Below are 19,879 nucleotides of genomic sequence, written 5' to 3'. Positions count from 1 at the left end.
GTGGGGACCCAGGGGTCTCGGACTATTCCATTCTAGCTACTTATACTGTCCCCAATACCCTCTGATCCCACTGAGAGTTACCAAAAGAAACTACAGCATTTGCTCAAGAAACTCCCTGAAAAAGCACAAGAACAAATCCGCACAGACACACCCCTGGAGCCCCGACCTGGGGTATTCTATCTGCTACCCAAGATCCATAAACCTGGAAATCCTGGACGCCCCATCATCTCAGGCATTGGCACCCTGACAGCAGGATTGTCTGGCTATGTAGACTCCCTCCTCAGGCCCTTCGTTACCAGCACTCCCAGCTATCTTCGAGACACCACCGATTTCCTGAGGAAACTACAGTCCATTGGTGATCTTCCTAAAAACACCATCCTAGCCACTATGGATGTAGAAGCCCTCTACACCAACATTCCACACAAAGATGGACGGCACAAAGAGCCGTCAGGAACAGTATCCCCGATACTGTCACGGCTAACCTGGTGGCTGAACTTTGTGACTTTGTCCTGACCCATAACTATTTCACATTTGGTGACAATGTATACCTTCAAATCAGCGGCACTGCGATGGGTACCCGCATGGCCCCACAGTATGCCAACATTTTTATGGCTGACTTAGAACAACGCTTCCTCAGCTCTCGTCCCCTAATGCCCCTACTCTACTTGCGCTACATTGATGACATCTTCATCATCTAATCTGACTAATCTAATCGCCTTTTATGATGAGATTACTGGTTCTGTGGATGAAGGGAAAGCAGTGGATGTATTGTTTCTTGACTTTAGCAAAGCTTTTGACACGGTCTCCCACAGCATTCTTGTCAGCAAGTTAAGGAAGTATAGGCTGGATGAATGCACTATAAGGTGGGTAGAAAGCTGGCTAGATTGTCGGGCTCAACGGGTAGTGATCAATGGCTCCATGTCTAGTTGGCAGCCGGTGTCAAGTGGAGTGCCCCAGGGGTCGGTCCTGGGGCCCGTTTTGTTCAATATCTTCATAAATGATCTGGAGGATGGTGTGGATTGCACTCTCAGCAAATTTGCGGATGATACTAAACTGGGAGGAGTGGTAGATACGCTGGAGGGGAGGGATAGGATACAGAAGGACCTAGACAAATTGGAAGATTGGGCCAAAAGAAATCTAATGAGGTTCAATAAGGATAAGTGCAGGGTCCTGCACTTAGGATGGAAGAATCCAATGCACCGCTACAGACTAGGGACCGAATGGCTCGGCAGCAGTTCTGCGGAAAAGGACCTAGGGGTGACAGTGGACGAGAAGCTGGATATGAGTCAGCAGTGTGCCCTTGTTGCCAAGAAGGCCAATGGCATTTTGGGATGTATAAGTAGGGGCATAGCGAGCAGATCGAGGGACGTGATCGTTCCCCTCTATTCGACACTGGTGAGGCCTCATCTGGAGTACTGTGTCCAGTTTTGGGCCCCACACTACAAGAAGGATGTGGATAAATTGGAAAGAGTACAGCGAAGGGCAACAAAAATGATTAGGGGTCTAGAGCACATGACTTATGAGGAGAGGCTGAGGGAGCTGGGATTGTTTAGTCTGCAGAAGAGAAGAATGAGGGGGGATTTGATAGCTGCTTTCAACTACCTGAAAGGGGGTTTCAAAGAGGATGGCTCTAGACTGTTCTCAATGGTAGCAGATGACAGAACGAGGAGTAATGGTCTCAAGTTGCAATGGGGGAGGTTTAGATTGGATATTAGGAAAAACTTTTTCACTAAGAGGGTGGTGAAACACTGGAATGCGTTACCTAGGGAGGTGGTAGAATCTCCTTCCTTAGAGGTTTTTAAGGTCAGGCTTGACAAAGCCCTGGCTAGGATGATTTAACTGGGACTTGGTCCTGCTTTGAGCAGGGGGTTGGACTAGATGACCTTCTGGGGTCCCTTCCAACCCTGATATTCTATGATTCTATGATTCTATGATCTGGACCCATGGAAAAGAAGCTCTTGAGGAATTCCACCATGATTTCAACAATTTCCATCCCACCATCAACCTCAGCCTGGACCAGTCCACACAAGAGATCCACTTCCTGGACACTACGGTGCTAATAAGCGATGGTCACATAACCACCACCCTATATCGGAAACCTACTGACCGCTATTCCTACCTACATGCCTCTAGCTTTCATCCAGATCATACCACTCGATCCATTGTCTACAGCCAAGCGCTACGATATAACCGCATTTGCTCCAACCCCTCAGACAGAGACAAACACCTACAAGATCTCTATCATGCATTCCTACAACTACAATACCCACCTGCTGAAGTGAAGAAACAGATTGACAGAGCCAGAAGAGTACCCAGAAGTCACCTACTACAGGACAGGCCCAACAAAGAAAACAACAGAACGCCACTAGCCATCACCTTCAGCCCCCAATTAAAACCTCTCCAACGCATCATCAAGGATCTACAACCTATCCTGAAGGACGAGCCATCACTCTCACAGATCTTGGGAGACAGACCAGTCCTTGCTTACAGACAGCCCCCCAATCTGAAGCAAATACTCACCAGCAACCACACACCACACAACAGAACCACTAACCAAGGAACCTATCCTTGCAACAAAGCCCGTTGCCAACTCTGTCCACATATCTATTCAGGGGATACCATCATAGGGCCTAATCACATCAGCCACACTATCAGAGGCTCGTTCACCTGCGCATCTACCAATGTGATATATGCCATCATGTGCCAGCAATGCCCCTCTGCCATGTACATTGGCCAAACTGGACAGTCTCTACGTAAAAGAATGAATGGACATAAATCAGACGTCAAGAATTATAACATTCAAAAACCAGTTGGAGAACACTTCAATCTCTCTGGTCACTCGATCACAGATCTTAGAGTGGCTATACTTCAACAAAAAAGCTTCAAAAACAGACTCCAACGAGAGACTGCTGAATTGGAATTAATTTGCAAACTGGATACAATTAACTTAGGCTTGAATAGAGACTGGGAATGGATGAGTCATTACACAAAGTAAAACTATTTCCCCATGGTATTTCTCCCTCCCACCCCACCCCCCACTGTTCCTCTGATATTCTTGTTAACTGCTGGAATTAGCCTACCTTGCTTGTCACCATGAAAGGTTTTCCTCCTTTCCCCCCCCCTGCTGCTGGTGATGGCTTATCTTAAGTGATCACTCTCCTTACAGTGTGTATGATAAACCCATTGTTTCATGTTCTCTGTGTGTGTGTATATAAATCTCTCCTCTGTTTTTTCCACCAAATGCATCCGATGAAGTGAGCTGTAGCTCACGAAAGCTTATGCTCTAATAAATTTGTTAGTCTCTAAGGTGCCACCGGTACTCCTTTTCTTTTTGTCCCCAATAGTGTGATATAATCCCTCCCATCTAATAAATAGGCAAGTGCTAGTGAATCTTTATATGCTTGAACAGAAAAGAACAAAATCTTTATAAGCCAGTCCACTCCATAATGAATGACATGTTCCCCACTTCAAGAGGGAGTAAAAGAATTTCCAGAGTTGCAGTAAAAGAAACAGCCCATCTGTTGCATGCTGTCCCCTGACAACCTGGATGCCTCCATATGTGCAGGGCTTGGAGTCCGTGTCTTTGGAGTCCTGGGGCATGGTTTGTGAGATGCTTCCGTTGGCACCAGGTGGATGTAAGTCCAGACTTTCCTTCTAGAAGAACTCCCCTATTGTGGCTTCTACCTTCCATGATGCACTGGTTTAAAATGTAGGAATACTAGCCCAATGTTAATACAGCGACACTGATAAGACAGCGGCACAAGTAAAGCTGACAGAGCCTGCAAGTGCCACAAACTGGATACCCCCAGACCTTTATAGCCAAAACCAGGATATTAAATTCCGACATGACTGCACAAAAAGGTTGTACATTTAAAAACCAAAGGCCTAATTTTCAATAATAACTATTGCGTTACCTCAATTTTTAGATGACCAGCTGGAGACAATTTCTCTTTACACAGCCTCCATCACCATAATACCAAAACACCCTCACAATCTTTATCCTCACAGCACCCCTGTGAGGGAGGGCAGTGCTATTATCCCCATTTTACAGATTGGGAACAGAGGCTCAGAGAGACTAATTGAGTTGGACAGGTCACACAGGAAGCCTGAGGTAGAACAGCAAATTGAACCTGGGTTTCCCAAGTGCAGGCCACTTCCTTAACTACTGGACCATCCTTCCTCCCAAGTAGATACATAGACCTACCTGAAATCAGGTCCCTTTAAAGTATCTCAAGTACGGCACCCCAAAATTTCAGGCATCTAATAATCACTATTTGCTGCTGTAAATTTCAGTCTGAGGCCAGATGCTATTCTCACGTCAATTTTACACCATTGTAATTGTGCAACGCAATTAGGGGCTGGTCTGATGAAAGTCTTTCCATTGATCGGGCCCTTAACTCATGACAAAGCTAAAATATTTAGCTCAAAATACTTGACAGCTCTTTAGCTATACCTTTAGCACTCGTGCAGATGCTGCTAAAACACTAGTTTGTTGTCAGTAAAAAATAGGGGGAAATGAAGTCTAAAGTTCAAATTAAAATATAAGGTTCCAGCACCAATGTCATGTTCATAGTGGTACGGTATTTATGATTTTCTATTCTTGTTTTTTTCTGGTGAAATATTTCCCATAGATTATTAAAATTCATGATGTAAAATACATACCATAAAGCAAAGGGTGTACAGTGATTTGATGTTGCTGTTAGAACTTTTAATTTTCCATTTCCTGACTTTTAAAATATTTTACCAGTGTAACTATAATGTAGCATTAATAGGGTTTGTTCGCTTTGTGCCAATTTCAGTGGAATTACTCCAGAGTTAAATCTTTGCAAGGGAGAATCATGTCCATTGTCTTTGCAACCTACTGAACCAGACTCCTCTATGAATGTTTGGATCTTTATATGTTCAGCGTAGTGCAGAATCTTAGTGTAACGTGAGTTTGAACGACTAATTATTAAACAATGTAAAATGTTTTTATTGCAAAATATTTAGCTCTAAATACTTTGAAGAACAGGGCACATAGAAGGTTGATAGCTCTTTAGCTATACCATTAGCACTAGTTTGTTCAGTCAGTAAAAAATAGATCTGAAATGTATTGTTATTCACTCTTCAAGATACGTCATGTTGACTACTCTTCCCCTACAGTCCAGGAGTAAAAATAGCAAACACTTCTCTACTTTCCATTAGAAAAATTGGACTAATTTTTTTTTGCGATATATAAATAGGTTATATTTTAAGATTGAATTTTCTATGAACTATCACTCATTCCTCCTATTTTCTCACAATGCAATGATTTTTAAATAGAATTAGGTACCGTGAGATTTCAGAGATGCATGATTATGTTTACTGACCTAACGTTTCCATTATCTCCACCAGCTGCATTTACAATTTTGTTGCATGGATTTTCTGAGCCAAAACTGGCAGATAGGCTTTTCTTGTTGATATTTCTGTAATAACAACACAGTAGTTAGAACATGTTTCAAAAGGAAGCCAGTGGACGTAATTCCTTTTTGCTAGGAGTGGGAGAAGCCAGCAATACCATGTTGGCTGAAAAAGCAGGATCAACTCTCTCTCTCTTCTTTATATGCCTTCATGAAAATGCAGCAGTTCTAATGTACTCCTGTTTTGCAGTCAAATTGCCCTGTTTTAATGATCAATATATATTCAGTTGATTGATAATCCCTAAAGTAACCAGTAACATTTCTGCTACCCATCATGCACAGTAAATTGATTAATGTGACAGTTTTCTTTGCTGAACATCCTTCTGTATATTGAAAACACTGCAGAGTCTGGCAAAATGCACACCCTCTTTTCGTAACTCAAGATGTGATTTATACAAGCTCTGTGGACTAGATTTGTAAAGGTACTTACAAAAAGAAAAGGAGTACTTGTGGCACCTTCGAGGCTAACAAATTTATTTGAGCATGAGCTTTCGTGAGCTACAGCTCACTTCATCTGATGCATCCAATGAAGTGAGCTGTAGCTCACGAAAGCTCATGCTCAAATAAATGTGTTAGTCTCTAAGGTGCCACAAGTACTCCTTTTCTTTTTGCGAATACAGACTAACACGGCTGCTACTTTGAAACCTGTCATTATGAAAGGTACTTAGGCACCTAAAGATGCAGATAGGCTGCTAATGGGATTTTCAAAGAGGCAAATAAATCCCACTAATCTGCATCATTAGGTGTCTAAGTACCTTTGAAAATCTGGCTTTTTAGTATTAAAGTGTTCAGTAGCTATTAAAAAAAAGTTGGAATGCTTTAAATTAGGGATGTCTAACCACCAGTTAATGTTACTGAGCACTATTTTTACATTTATCATTTGTATACAGTGCTATACCCAGGGGAAGACAAGGTCAATGCAACAAGTTACTTAAGAACTAAGGCATGTGTATGTGGTTTGCTGAACTGGGGCTTACGAGACAGTAAAATTCAGACACACAAATGTCACAAAATGTCACACATTTTAAAGATGCAAGCATATCTGGGCACCATTACCTCCCAAAACCTACATTAGTCCTCAATATTTTGTGTGCAAGACAAGTGCAAACACAAATTTAGGCTGGGCTGAAGTGAGAACTATCACACTTTTGTTGTGAACAATTTTAATTGAAATCCAACCTTTTTCCTTTCAGCGAGTTATTTACTAGACCTTGATTTGTGCAAGTATGTTCACTCTGCAATATTCACTGTGACTATTTGTGGTGTGTGATTGGTGTTATTATTTCTCCTCTCTGACTAAGGACCAGAACATTATGTTCTCCCTGGTATCAGTGTGAACAAAGCCTGATTGAGGTTTCTTTGAAAATTTAGCCCACAATGGACTGAGTGACTAGAAATCTATTTTTATCACATAACAGTGTAATTTTAATATATACATATATATTAAATATGAAAAACTCAATTGCTTAGCTGCTTAACACCGTCAGGCAGCACATAAGCGTTCAGGGAATAAAGAACCCATCTTAAATTCAGTCCAAGCACTAATATGACAAAACCTGTTTAAAGTTCAGACAAGTAAGAGCCTCAATTGCCCCTTACCAGTGCTGCCTAAGGCTCCAATCCTGCAAACACTTACACATGTGCTTAACTCAAAGCACAGGATCTATCCCATTGACTTTAATGGGGCTACTCATGTGACTGAAGTTAAGCACATGCCTAAGGACCGCTGCCTAAACTAGGAAATCGGGTTGCATTTGAACAGATGTTGGCTAACACATTTTAACTAACATGTATTTGAACATGAGTATAGATAGGATGGTGAATCCTTGTGGGGTGGGAATTCTATGTTCATGGGTAAGCCCTGAGTCTTGCACACACATTTGGGGATTTCACTTTTGCTAGACTCTGATTCTGGAAAGCATCCCTGTTCAGGAGAAAAGAAAAGGAGTACTTGTGACACCTTAGAGACTAACAAATTTATTAGAGCATAAGCTTTCGTGAGCTACAGCTCACTTCATCGGATGCATTTGGTGGAAAAAACAGAGGAGAGATTTATATACACACACACAGAGAACATGAAACAATGGGTTTATCATACACACTGTAAGGAGAGTGATCACTTAAGATAAGCCATCACCAGCAGCAGGGGAGAACACCTCGGTATATGCTGAAGTCTCATTGAAGTCATTGGGACTTAAAGTTAAGCACGTCCTTAAGTGCAGGATGAACCTAAGCATGTGTTTAAGTGCTTTCCTGAAAAGGGGGGGGGCATACATTTGCTAGTTATGATGCTATAGAGCATCAGGGACTGAAACGTAGCTAAGTTGGAGCGCAAATTTACAAGTTTCCCTTTGAAAGTGAATTGCAAATGTGTGACTTTGTGACCTTCAAGATTCTGCTGCTTATCAGCAGATGGCACTGTAGTTAAGATTGTAGAACGACTTGCATTCAATTTCTCTAAATTCAGATATTTATATCCTGGCCATGAGCTACTCAGTTACTGATAAAACTTCACATTTACAATAAAGGCCATGAAGAGAGACTTTTTCTTCTTTAACAGTTGGGTTTCTTGGGGGAGAGGAGGCTAAGAAGGGGAAGATTATAAATTTGAGTGTGAAAATCATAATTAATATTATATTGATTTGGGACACTTTTTAAATATTTATGTTACTCAAAATATGCCTAATGAGATTTTGATTATTTTAATGGAATCTAAAAATCAGCCTTCTTTCTTGTCTTCATGCTTCGTATTTAAGAACAACTTCTTCCAAAGTTTCAGTGTCAATTTTCTGTACATGGCAATAAGTAAGAGAGGCAGTAGATAATGCCAAGCTCACAGGCCTAAATTCTGCCCTTTAATGTTTGTATGGGTTATGCTGAACTTTTCTGCTTGTTAAACTGATGGTAAAATTAAGCCTCCCTCCCTATCATTCTCTTGTAGGTATTTCTAAGGTGCTTGTCACTCTGATATCTAAAGCCTACACACATGGACAGGTATAAAGGGCATGATATTAGGTTTTGAATAGGTACTTGGCTTTGATTTAATAATGTTTCAAATCTGAATACAGGGACACACTGCTCCCTTTTCAAAATACCTGTGACATGGCCAGCTCAGCCACTTCTGACCCTTTCCTCCTTATTGCTAGGTTATCCTTGTGGGTTCACATCCCTCTCGGTTACCAGAACTCACTCATACAACATCTCTCTTCTCCACCATCAGTTCTCTCACTGCTTCCTTCCATGTCAACTCCTTCCTACTCCCTTCCACTGCTTATTCTTAGCAGCTCAGCATATTTCTTTCCCACACCCCCACAACTCTCAGTTCATTTTCCAGTTTCATCTCTGTGCTTTTTTTGGGGGGTGCTCAGATCATAAGGTCATGGACACCATTATAAAAACCTACATAGGCTTTATTGTCAAAGGGTACAACAATTGCAGCTCTGACCTACCCCAGCACTTCACACATGATGGGAAACTTTTGAACAGTGCTAACTAAGCTACTTTGTTTTAGCACATATCTTCATTCGTTGTTAAAACAGGAGCAACTAAAGATTCAGAGACTATTAATCTTCTCTACCTTTCCCCCCACCCAAAAAAAGAGAGAGATCTGGATTTTGTTCCCAGGTTTGCCACTGACCTTGAACCAGTTACAACTCCTCTGTGCCTCAACATCCTCATCTGTAAAATAGGGATAATAATTCCAGCATCCAGATGACCTGGAGATGGGTGTTTTATTAAAACAGAAAGGCAGGCACATAAAGAGGAGAAAGAATTATAGTGTTAGATCTGCATGTTCCAGGGCTGAGTTCCAGGATAGCCTAGAGGAGGATGGGTGTGACCCAGGAATCCCTCAATGTCAGCTGTCAAGGGGGTTACAAGCAGATCCTGGTCCTGGTGTGTACATTCAGGTTCATCAAAGAAAGTCATGCGAGGTCTTAAATGGAATCCAGGGTGACGCTGGTCATTAATAGTGTTGTGAAATGTACATACAGATAATATGTGAGGAGTTATGAATGTATGCCAAAAATATGTTCCTAAAGTCTGTATCAAAGCACAGTTGACACACAGGTTTTCTGTCAGACAAAAGATATTTCTTCACTTCTCTCTCAGTTGGCATGCAAGTTAAGCATTGTAAGTCAACATAAATGGAAGCTCCATTTACATATGAAGTCAAGATGGAGATGTGAAATCAACAGGGGGAAAGCCACACTCAGGATAAACAAGGATTTTTACTGCCCCTGAGGATAGACAATGAACTATGGGGACATAAGTGGAAGGCACGGAGACACCCCTTTATCCTGCATCTAGGAAGTAAATGGGTGGGACATTTACATTCCTGAAAATGGGATCTCAACCAGACTTGGTTGAAGTCTTCAAAGGACATTTGGGATGAGCTAACCTTCTTTAGATAGAGGGTATCCTTTTAAGTCTAGTCTCTAGCAATGGTATTATGATTTTGTTTATAACCCTTTTGTTTCCATTATCTTTAATCACTATCTCTTGAATCTCAGACCTTTGATAATAAACTTATTGTTGTTTTCACTATAAATCTATCTCAGTGCTGTGGTGTGATACAAAGAACTGATCCTAAGTTGACTCATTCAACTGGTATGTACACAGCTCCCTCTGGGATAGCGGACCTGGTATTTCTGTGAGTGTTCCATGAAAAACGGGCTGGGACACTACAGGGGAAAGCTTCAAAGGGACTTGGGAACTGGGGGGCAAAGTAAGGGCTGTCTTAGCCCAGAGGAGAGCGCTTGTGTGGAGTCAGGAAACTGACACCCAGTTAAGCACAAGCAAGTCTCCATCTCGCTGGAGTCAGCAGGGTAATAATGTGACTCAGAGTCCTGGGTACCCCAAGAATCATCACAATGGGAATAAGACAGGCCAAGATACACTGCTCTATCAGGAAGTTTTTATTTAATTGATATATAAACTATAGCCGTGATTTAGCCAAGTACTTGGGCATGTGCCCAACTTTAAGCATATAAATAGCCCCACTGAAGTCAGTGAGACTAATCTCATGCTTAAAGTAGGGTACATGAGTAAGTATGTTGCTGCATCGAGACCTCTTCAGGGAAATCTCTACTTATGGACATATGAACCAAATTCTATCTTGGCATTCAGTAACTGAAATTGGTGACATTACACTAGTGTACATGATAGTAGAATTTATAAGTACCTAGAGAGGGAAAGGGAGACTGTTGGGGGGACATTTACTGAACATGTTTTAATATGGATATTTAAAGGTACATCCAAACTGTTAATGCAGCATGTTAGACCTTGGTTGGTAAGATTGGTTAAGCCCAAGTAATTTAACATTCAGTATGTCCTTGGTGAGGCATCAGCCAATCTTTACGGTTGTTTGAGACAGCACAATCCTTTCATCCATACGTTTGCTGGAGCAGACTTCTTTATAAAGCACAAAAATTAATTTGCTAGGCCCAAGTTTTGTGGCAACTTCACAATTAATTTATGTCAGGCGAGAACTTTTATGTTTCTACTTGTCAGATGATGGGAAACCACTTGCTTTTAGAAAGCTATATTGTACTTTTTTTCCTATTAAGCTATTTTTATATTTTTATTTTATATCTACAAATTTAAGTTGCTATTAGGAATATGAAATCATAGAATCATCATAGAATCATAGAATATCAGGGTTGGAAGGGACCCCAGAAGGTCATCTAGTCCAACCCCCTGCTCAAAGCAGGACCAAGTCCCAGTTAAATCATCCCAGCCAGGGCTTTGTCAAGCCTGACCTTAAAAACCTCTAAGGAAGGAGATTCTACCACCTCCCTAGGTAACGCATTCCAGTGTTTCACCACCCTCTTAGTGAAAAAGTTTTTCCTAATATCCAATCTAAACCTCCCCCATTGCAACTTGAGACCATTACTCCTCGTTCTGTCATCTGCTACCATTGAGAACAGTCTAGAGCCATCCTCTTTGAAACCCCCTTTCAGGTAGTTGAAAGCAGCTATCAAATCCCCCCTCATTCTTCTCTTCTGCAGACTAAACAATCCCAGCTCCCTCAGCCTCTCCTCATAAGTCATGTGCTCTAGACCCCTAATCATTTTTGTTGCCCTTCGCTGTACTCTTTCCAATTTATCCACATCCTTCCTGTAGTGTGGGGCCCAAAACTGGACACAGTACTCCAGATGAGGCCTCACCAGTGTCGAATAGAGGGGAACGATCACGTCCCTCGATCTGCTCGCTATGCCCCTACTTATACATCCCAAAATGCCATTGGCCTTCTTGGCAACAAGGGCACACTGCTGACTCATATCCAGCTTCTCGTCCACTGTCACCCCTAGGTCCTTTTCCGCAGAACTGCTGCCGAGCCATTCGGTCCCTAGTCTGTAGCGGTGCATTGGATTCTTCCATCCTAAGTGCAGGACCCTGCATTTATCCTTATTGAACCTCATTAGATTTCTTTTGGCCCAATCCTCCAATTTGTCTAGGTCCTTCTGTATCCTATCCCTCCCCTCCAGCGTATCTACCACTCCTCCCAGTTTAGTATCATCCGCAAATTTGCTGAGAGTGCAATCCACACCATCCTCCAGATCATTTATGAAGATATTGAACAAAACGGGCCCCAGGACCGACCCCTGGGGCACTCCACTTGACACCGGCTGCCAACTAGACATAGAGCCATTGATCACTACCCGTTGAGCCCGACAATCTAGCCAGCTTTCTACCCACCTTATAGTGCATTCATCCAGCCCATACTTCCTTAACTTGCTGACAAGAATGCTGTGGGAGACCGTGTCAAAAGCTTTGCTAAAGTCAAGAAACAATACATCCACTGCTTTCCCTTCATCCACAGAACCAGTAATCTCATCATAAAAGGCGATTAGATTAGTCAGGCATGACCTTCCCTTGGTGAATCCATGCTGACTGTTCCTGATCACTTTCCTCTCCTCTAAGTGCTTCAGGATTGATTCTTTGAGGACCTGCTCCATGATTTTTCCAGGGACTGAGGTGAGGCTGACCGGCCTGTAGTTCCCAGGATCCTCCTTCTTCCCTTTTTTAAAGATGGGCACTACATTAGCCTTTTTCCAGTCATCCGGGACTTCCCCCGTTCGCCACGAGTTTTCAAAGATAATGGCCAAGGGCTCTGCAATCACAGCCGCCAATTCCCTCAGCACTCTCGGATGCAATTCGTCCGGCCCCATGGACTTGTGCACGTCCAGCTTTTCTAAATAGTCCCTAACCACCTCTATCTCTACAGAGGGCTGGCCATCTCTTCCCCATTTTGTGATGCCCAGCACAGCAGTCTGGGAGCTGACCTTGTTAGTGAAAACAGAAGCAAAAAAAGCATTGAGTACATTAGCTTTTTCCACATCCTCTGTCACTAGCTTGCCTCCCTCATTCAGTAAGGGGCCCACACTTTCCTTGGCTTTCTTCTTGTTGCCAACATACCTGAAGAAACCCTTCTTGTTACTCTTGACATCTCTTGCTAGCTGCAGCTCCAGGTGCGATTTGGCCCTCCTGATATCTTTCCTACATGCCCGAGCAATATTTTTATACTCTTCCCTGGTCATATGTCCAACCTTCCACTTCTTGTAAGCTTCTTTTTTATGTTTAAGATCCGCTAGGATTTCACCATTAAGCCAAGCTGGTCGCCTGCCATATTTACTATTCTTTCGACTCATCGGGATGGTTTGTCCCTGTAACCTCAACAGGGATTCCTTGAAATACAGCCAGCTCTCCTGGACTCCCTTCCCTTTCATGTTAGTCCCCCAGGGGATCCTGGCCATCTGTTCCCTGAGGGAGTCAAAGTCTGCTTTCCTGAAGTCCAGGGTCCGTATCCTGCTGCTTACCTTTCTTCCCTGCGTCAGGATCCTGAACTCAACCAACTCATGGTCACTGCCTCCCAGATTCCCATCCACTTTTGCTTCCCCCACTAATTCTACCCGGTTTGTGAGCAGCAGGTCAAGAAAAGCGCTCCCCCTAGTTGGCTCCCCTAGCACTTGCACCAGGAAATTGTCCCCTACGCTTTCCAAAAACTTCCTGGATTGTCTATGCACCGCTGTATTGCTCTCCCAGCAGATATCAGGAAAATTAAAGTCACCCATGAGAATCAGGGCATGCGATCTAGTAGCTTCCGTGAGTTGCCGGAAGAAAGCCTCATCCACCTCATCCCCCTGGTCCGGTGGTCTATAGCAGACTCCCACCATGACATCACTCTTGTTGCACACACTTCTAAACTTAATCCAGAGACACTCAGGTTTTTCCACAGTTTCGTACCGGAGCTCTGAGCAGTCATACTGCTCCCTTACATACAGTGCTACTCCCCCACCTTTTCTGCCCTGCCTGTCCTTCCTGAACAGTTTATAACCATCCATGACTGTACTCCAGTCATGTGAGTTATCCCACCAAGTCTCTGTTATTCCAATCACGTCATAATTCCTTGACATCACCAGGACCTCCAGTTCTCCCTGCTTGTTTCCAAGGCTTTGTGCATTTGTATATAAGCACTTGAGATAACCTGTTGATCGCCCCTCATTCCCAGTATGAGGCAGGAGCCCTCCCCTCACAGACCTTCCTGCCTGTGCTTCCTCCCGGTATCCCGCTTTCCCACTTACCTCAGGGCTTTGGTCTCCTTCCCCCGGTGAACCTAGTTTAAAGCCCTCCTCACTAGGTTAGCCAGCCTGCTGGCAAAGATGTTCTTCCCTCTCTTCGTAAGATGGAGCCCGTCTCTGCCCAGCACTCCTCCTTCATGGAACACCATCCCATGGTCAAAGAATCCAAAGCCTTCTCTCCGACACCACCTGCGTAGCCATTCGTTGACCTCCACGATTCGACGGTCCCTACCCAGGCCTTTTCCTTCCACGGGGAGGATGGACGAGAACACCACTTGCGCCTCCAACTCCTTTATCCTTCTTCCCAGAGCCACGTAGTCCGCAGTGATCCGCTCAAGGTCATTCTTGGCAGTATCATTGGTGCCCACGTGGAGAAGCAGGAAGGGGTAGCGATCCGAGGGCTTGATGAGTCTCGGCAGTCTCTCCGTCACATCACGAATCTTAGCCCCTGGCAAGCAGCAGACTTCTCGGTTTTCCCGGTCAGGGCGGCAGATAGATGACTCAGTCCCCCGGAGGAGAGAGTCCCCGACCACCACCACCCGCCTTCTCCTCTTGGGAGTGGTGGTCGTGGAACCCCCAACCTCAGGACATCGCATCTCATGCCTCCCAACCAGCGGAGTCTCCTTCTGCTTTCTCCCCCCAGACATATCATCTGGTCCACTCTCCGCAATGGTACCTGTGGAGAGAACATGAAAGCGGTTAGTTACCTGTGTCTGTATTACTGGAACCCGGACATTCCGCTTACCTCTTCTGGAGGTCACATGTTGCCAAGCTTCTTCACTGGCCTCTCGGCTCCTCTGTGCAACCTGCTCTATATCTTTAGAGCTTTGTGCCCCTAGAAGGCTATCCTGAGTTTGGTCCAGAAAATCCTCAGTCTCTCGTATACAACGCAGGGTCGTTACCTGTTGCTCCAGACCTTCAATCTTCTCTTCCAATATGGAGACCAGCTTGCACTTTGTACAGACAAAGTCGCTTCTGTCCTGTGGAAGAAAGACAAACATGGCACATCCAGTGCAGGTCACAACAGCTGAACCCCCCCCTTCCATATCACCTACCTACTATGAGCTTCCTCAGAGACGTTGGCAAGATGTAAGCCTCACTGGGCTCACTCCAGGCGAACTCCCAGGCAAACTCCTGCTGTGAGCTGCTCTGCTGTCCCCGCTGCTCAGCTGGTTCGCGAGGCTCTGGCTATTTTTAAACAGCCAGGCTTCCCTGACGCAAACACACAGACACCCTAATGCCCGCCCCCTGCAGGCTAGCAGCCAATCAGACACTCACTCAGGCTCCCTCCCAGCAAACACACGCTCGGATACTTCCTCAGCAAGCAAACACACACACTCGGATACTTACCAGTCCCAGGCAAACTCCTGCTGTGAGCTGCTCTGCTGTCCCCGCTGCTCCGCTGGTTCGCTGCCGCTCAGCTGGTTCGCTGAAATGTGCCATACCAGATCAGTATGTATTCTAGTATTCATCCAGTCTAGTATTCTACTTCTGTCAGATGCCAATAGTGGCTTCCAAGAGAGGGGAAAGCCCCACACATGCTCCTAAGCCAATTATGCAATACTACCCATTGGACTGGGGAGGGTATCTCATCTTGAAAAAGGATAAATCCAACCAGGAACTATGATGTCTACTTTTTGCACAGCAGTCATCAACTGACAACTATTCTATTTATCTGGTATCTTTTAAAACATTCCCCCTTTCAAGATCAGTGATCCCTAGCCTCAGATGTGTTGCATTTACATTCTTAAATAATTTAGAAACCTTTGCCTGTGTAACTATTATCTGAATATCTAAATAATGAAAGTTAGTTTCCACATTATTATTATTCCATCCATAATAAAATGGATTCACATCAATATTTGAGAGCATATACTTAACTCTGTAGATCTATTAACACTGAGGATCTTAACACTGAAGATCTATGAGCTGATCAAGTTATCACTGTGTGCTGAGTGGCATGGACATCTGTTAGTGGCTATCAATTTAGTAATCACTTGATGCAGATGACTAAGCTCTTGAAGAGAAGATGCTGTTTGCTAACACGTGTGTTAACAGGCTTTTCCATAGGGAAACAAATTAATGACTATACTAAAACTTTTAAGACAGAGCCCACATTAAAGAGGAGAGCTGCAGAGGAACTATTCAGCAAAGTAAGCCCCTAGAGGCATTCTGGTGGACTCATTGGGCTGCCCAGAAGGAATGCAACTTTCCTTAAAAATCCAATAATCATAATTCAGATTATAAGAAAATTATACACAATTCTGTTTTGGAAGGAAATCTCTTTCATTGTCCCAATACATTTTGACACATTTTCTATATTTTGTAAAATCTGGTAGTGGTTTATTGCAAAAAGAAATCTGATTTGAGTCGCTCTTTCAATATTCAGGTTTCAGAGTAGCAGCCATGTTAGTCTGTATCCACAAAAAGAACAGGAGTACTTGTGGCACCTTAAAGACTAACAAATTTATTAGAGCATAAGCTTTCATGGGCTACAGCCCACTTCTGTGGATGAATAGAATGGAACATATAGTAAGAAGATATATATTGTGACAGGGTCGGGCCAGATGGCTACAGGAGAGTAACAGAAGGCAGATATATATAGACCCAGGCTAAGTAGGTCCTTTTTCCCTGGGTAACGTAACAGGGAAGGTTCCAGAACAATCAGAAACCTTCTGGAGACAATTAAGACAGACAGGCTGAGTAGAACACCTGCAGCCAATCAAGAAGCTGCTAGAATCAATTAAGGCAGGCTAATCAGGGCACCTGGGTTTTAAAAAGGAGTTCACTTCAGTTTGTGTGTGCATGTGAGCAGCTGGGAGCAAGAGGCACTAGGAGCTGAGAGTGAGAACGCGGACTGTTGGAGGACTGAGGTGTACAAGCATTATCAGACACCAGGAGGAAGGTCCTATAGTGAGGATAAAGAAGGTGTTGGGAGGAGGCCATGGAGAAGTAGCCCAGGGAGTTGTAGCTATCGCTCAGCTGTTCCAGGAGGCACTCTAGACAGCTGCATTCCACAGGGTCCTGGGCTGGAAACCGGAGTAGAGGGCGGGCCTGGGTTCCCTCCCAAATCCTCCCAACTCCTGGTCAGACACAGGAGTTGTCGACCTGGACTGTGGGTTCAGAAAACCGGCCAAGCTGAGGGCTGCCGTGAAGCTCCCAGGCGAGCAAATCCGCCAATAAGCGCAAGACCCACCAAGGTAGAGGAGGAACTTTGTCACAATATATACACATACAGATAAGTTTGAAGTTGCCATACAAACCGTGAGAGGCTAATTAGTTAAGATGAGCTATTATCAGCAGGAAAAAAAAAAACTTTTGTAGTGATAATCAAGATGGCCCATTTAGACAGTTGACAAGAAGGTGTGAGGATACTTATCTTAGGGAAATAGATTCAATATGTGTAATGACCCAGCTACTCCCAGTCTCTATTCAAACCCAAGTTAATGGTATCTAGTTTGCATATTAATTCAAGCTCAGCAGTTTCTCATTGGAGTCTGTTTTTGAAGTTTTTCTGTTGCAAAATTGCCACCCTTAAATCTTTTACTGAGTGGCAAGAGAGGTTGAAGTGTTCTCCTACCGGTGTTTGAATGTTATGTTTCTTGATGTCAGATTTGTGTCCATTTATTCTTTTGCGTTGAGACTGTCCGGTTTGGCCAATGTAGATGGCAGAGGGGCATTACTGGCACATGATGGCATATATCACATTGGTAGATGTGCAGGTGAACGAGCCCCTGATGGATTGGCTTATGTGATTAGGTCCTATGATGGTATCACTTGAATAAATATATAGACAGAGCTGGCACTGGGCTTTGTTGCAAGGATAGGTTCCTGGGTTAGTGTTTTTGTTGTGTGGTGTGTGGTTGCTGGTGAGTATTTGCTTCAGGTTGGGGGGCTGTCCGTAAGCGAGGATTGGTCTGTCTCCCAAGATCTGTGAGAGTGAGGGATTGTCTTTCAAGATAGGTTGTAGATCTTTGATGATGCACTGGAGTGGTTTTAGTTGGGGGCTGAAGTTGACAGCTAGTGGCGTTCTGTTATTTTCTTTGTTGGGCCTGTCCTGTAGTAAGTGACTTTTGGGTACTCTTCTGGCTCTGTCAATCTATTTTCTTACTTCAGCAGGTGGATATTGTAGTTTTAAGAATGCTTGATAGAGAATTTGTAGGTGTTTGTCCCTGTCTGAGGTATTGGAGCAAATGCGGTTATATCTTAGAGCTTGGCTGTAGACAATGGATTGTGTGGTGTGTCCTGGATGGAAGCTAGAGGCACGTAGGTAAGTTTAGTGGTCAGTAGGTTTCCGGTATTGGGTGGTGTTTATGTGACCATCACTTATAAGCACAGTAGTGTCCAGGAAATGGATTGCTCGTGTGGATTGGTCTAGGCTGAGATTGATGGTGTGATGGAAATTGTTGAAATCATGGTGGAATTCCTCAAGAGCTTCTTTTCCATGGGTCCAGATGATGAAGATGTCATCAATGTAGTGCAAGTAGAGTAGGGGCATTAGGGGACGAGAGCTAAGGAAGCATTGTTCTAAGTCAGCCTTAAAAATGTTAGCATACTGTGGGGCCATGCGGGTACCCATAATAGTGCCGTTAACTTGAAGGTATATATTGTCCCAAATGTGAAATAGTTGTGGGTGAGGACAAAGTCACAAAGGTCAGCCACCAGGTTTGCCGTGACATTTATCAGGGATACCATTCCCGATAGCTTGTAGTGCATCTTTGTGTGGAATGTTGGTATAGAGGGCTTCTACATCCAGGATGGTGTTTTCTGGAAGATCACCGATGGATTGTAGTTTCCTCAGGAAGTCAGTGGTGTCTAGAAGATAGCTGGGAGTGCTGGTAGCATAAGGCCTGAGGAGAGAGTCCACATAGCCAGACAATCCTGCTGTCAGGGTGCCAATGCCTGAGATGATGGGGTGTCCAGGATTCCCAGGTTTATGGATCTTGGGAAGCAGATAGAATACCCCTGGTCGGGGTTCTAGGCACGTGTCTGCACAGATCTGTACCTATGCTTTTTCAGGGAGTTTCTTGAGCAGATGTAATCCTCAGTGGGATCAAAGGATAATGGCCTGTAGAATGTGCAGTTAGAGAGCTACCTAGCAGCCTCTTGTTCATATTCCAACTTATTCATGAGGATGACAGCACCTCCTTTGTCAGCCTTTTTGATTATGATGTCAGAGTTGTTTCTGAGGCTGTGGATGGCATTGCGTTCAGCACAGCTGAGGTTATGGGGGAAGTGATGCTGCTTTTCCACAATTTCAGCCTGTGCACATCGATGGGAGCACTCTATATAGAAGTCCAGTCTGTTGTTTCGACCTTCAGGAGGAGTCCACGCAGAATCCTTCTTTTTGTAGTGTTGGTAGGAAGGATTCTGTGGGTTAGTATGTTGTTCAAAGGTGTGTTGGAAATATTCTTTGAGTCAGAGATGTCGAAAGTAGGATTCTAAGTTACCACAGAACTGTATTATGTCCGTGGGCCTGGAGGGACAAAAGGAGAGGCCCTGAGATAGGACAGACTCTTCTGCTAGGCTAAGAGTATAGCTGGAAAGATTAACAATATTGTTGGGTGGGTTAAAGGAACTACTGTTGTGGCTCCTTGTGGCATGTAGCAGTTTAGATAGTTTAGTGTCCTTTTTCCTTTGTAGAGAAGCAAAGTTTGTGTTGTAAATGGATTATCTAGTTTTTGTAAAATCTATCCATGAGGAAGTTTGTATGGAAGGTTGTTTTTTTTATGAGAGTATCCAGTTTTGAGAGCTCATTCTTAATCTTTCCCTGTTTGCTGTATAGGATTGACAGGTCCGGCACCACAGTGCCCCTTTGTGGCAGGGGTGGATGGGGTGTCGGGGCCTCTCCACTCTTAA

Source organism: Dermochelys coriacea, chromosome 1, assembly GCF_009764565.3.
Source record: "Dermochelys coriacea isolate rDerCor1 chromosome 1, rDerCor1.pri.v4, whole genome shotgun sequence".
NCBI lineage: Eukaryota > Metazoa > Chordata > Testudines > Dermochelyidae > Dermochelys > Dermochelys coriacea.
This window is presented reverse-complemented; position numbering follows the sequence as displayed.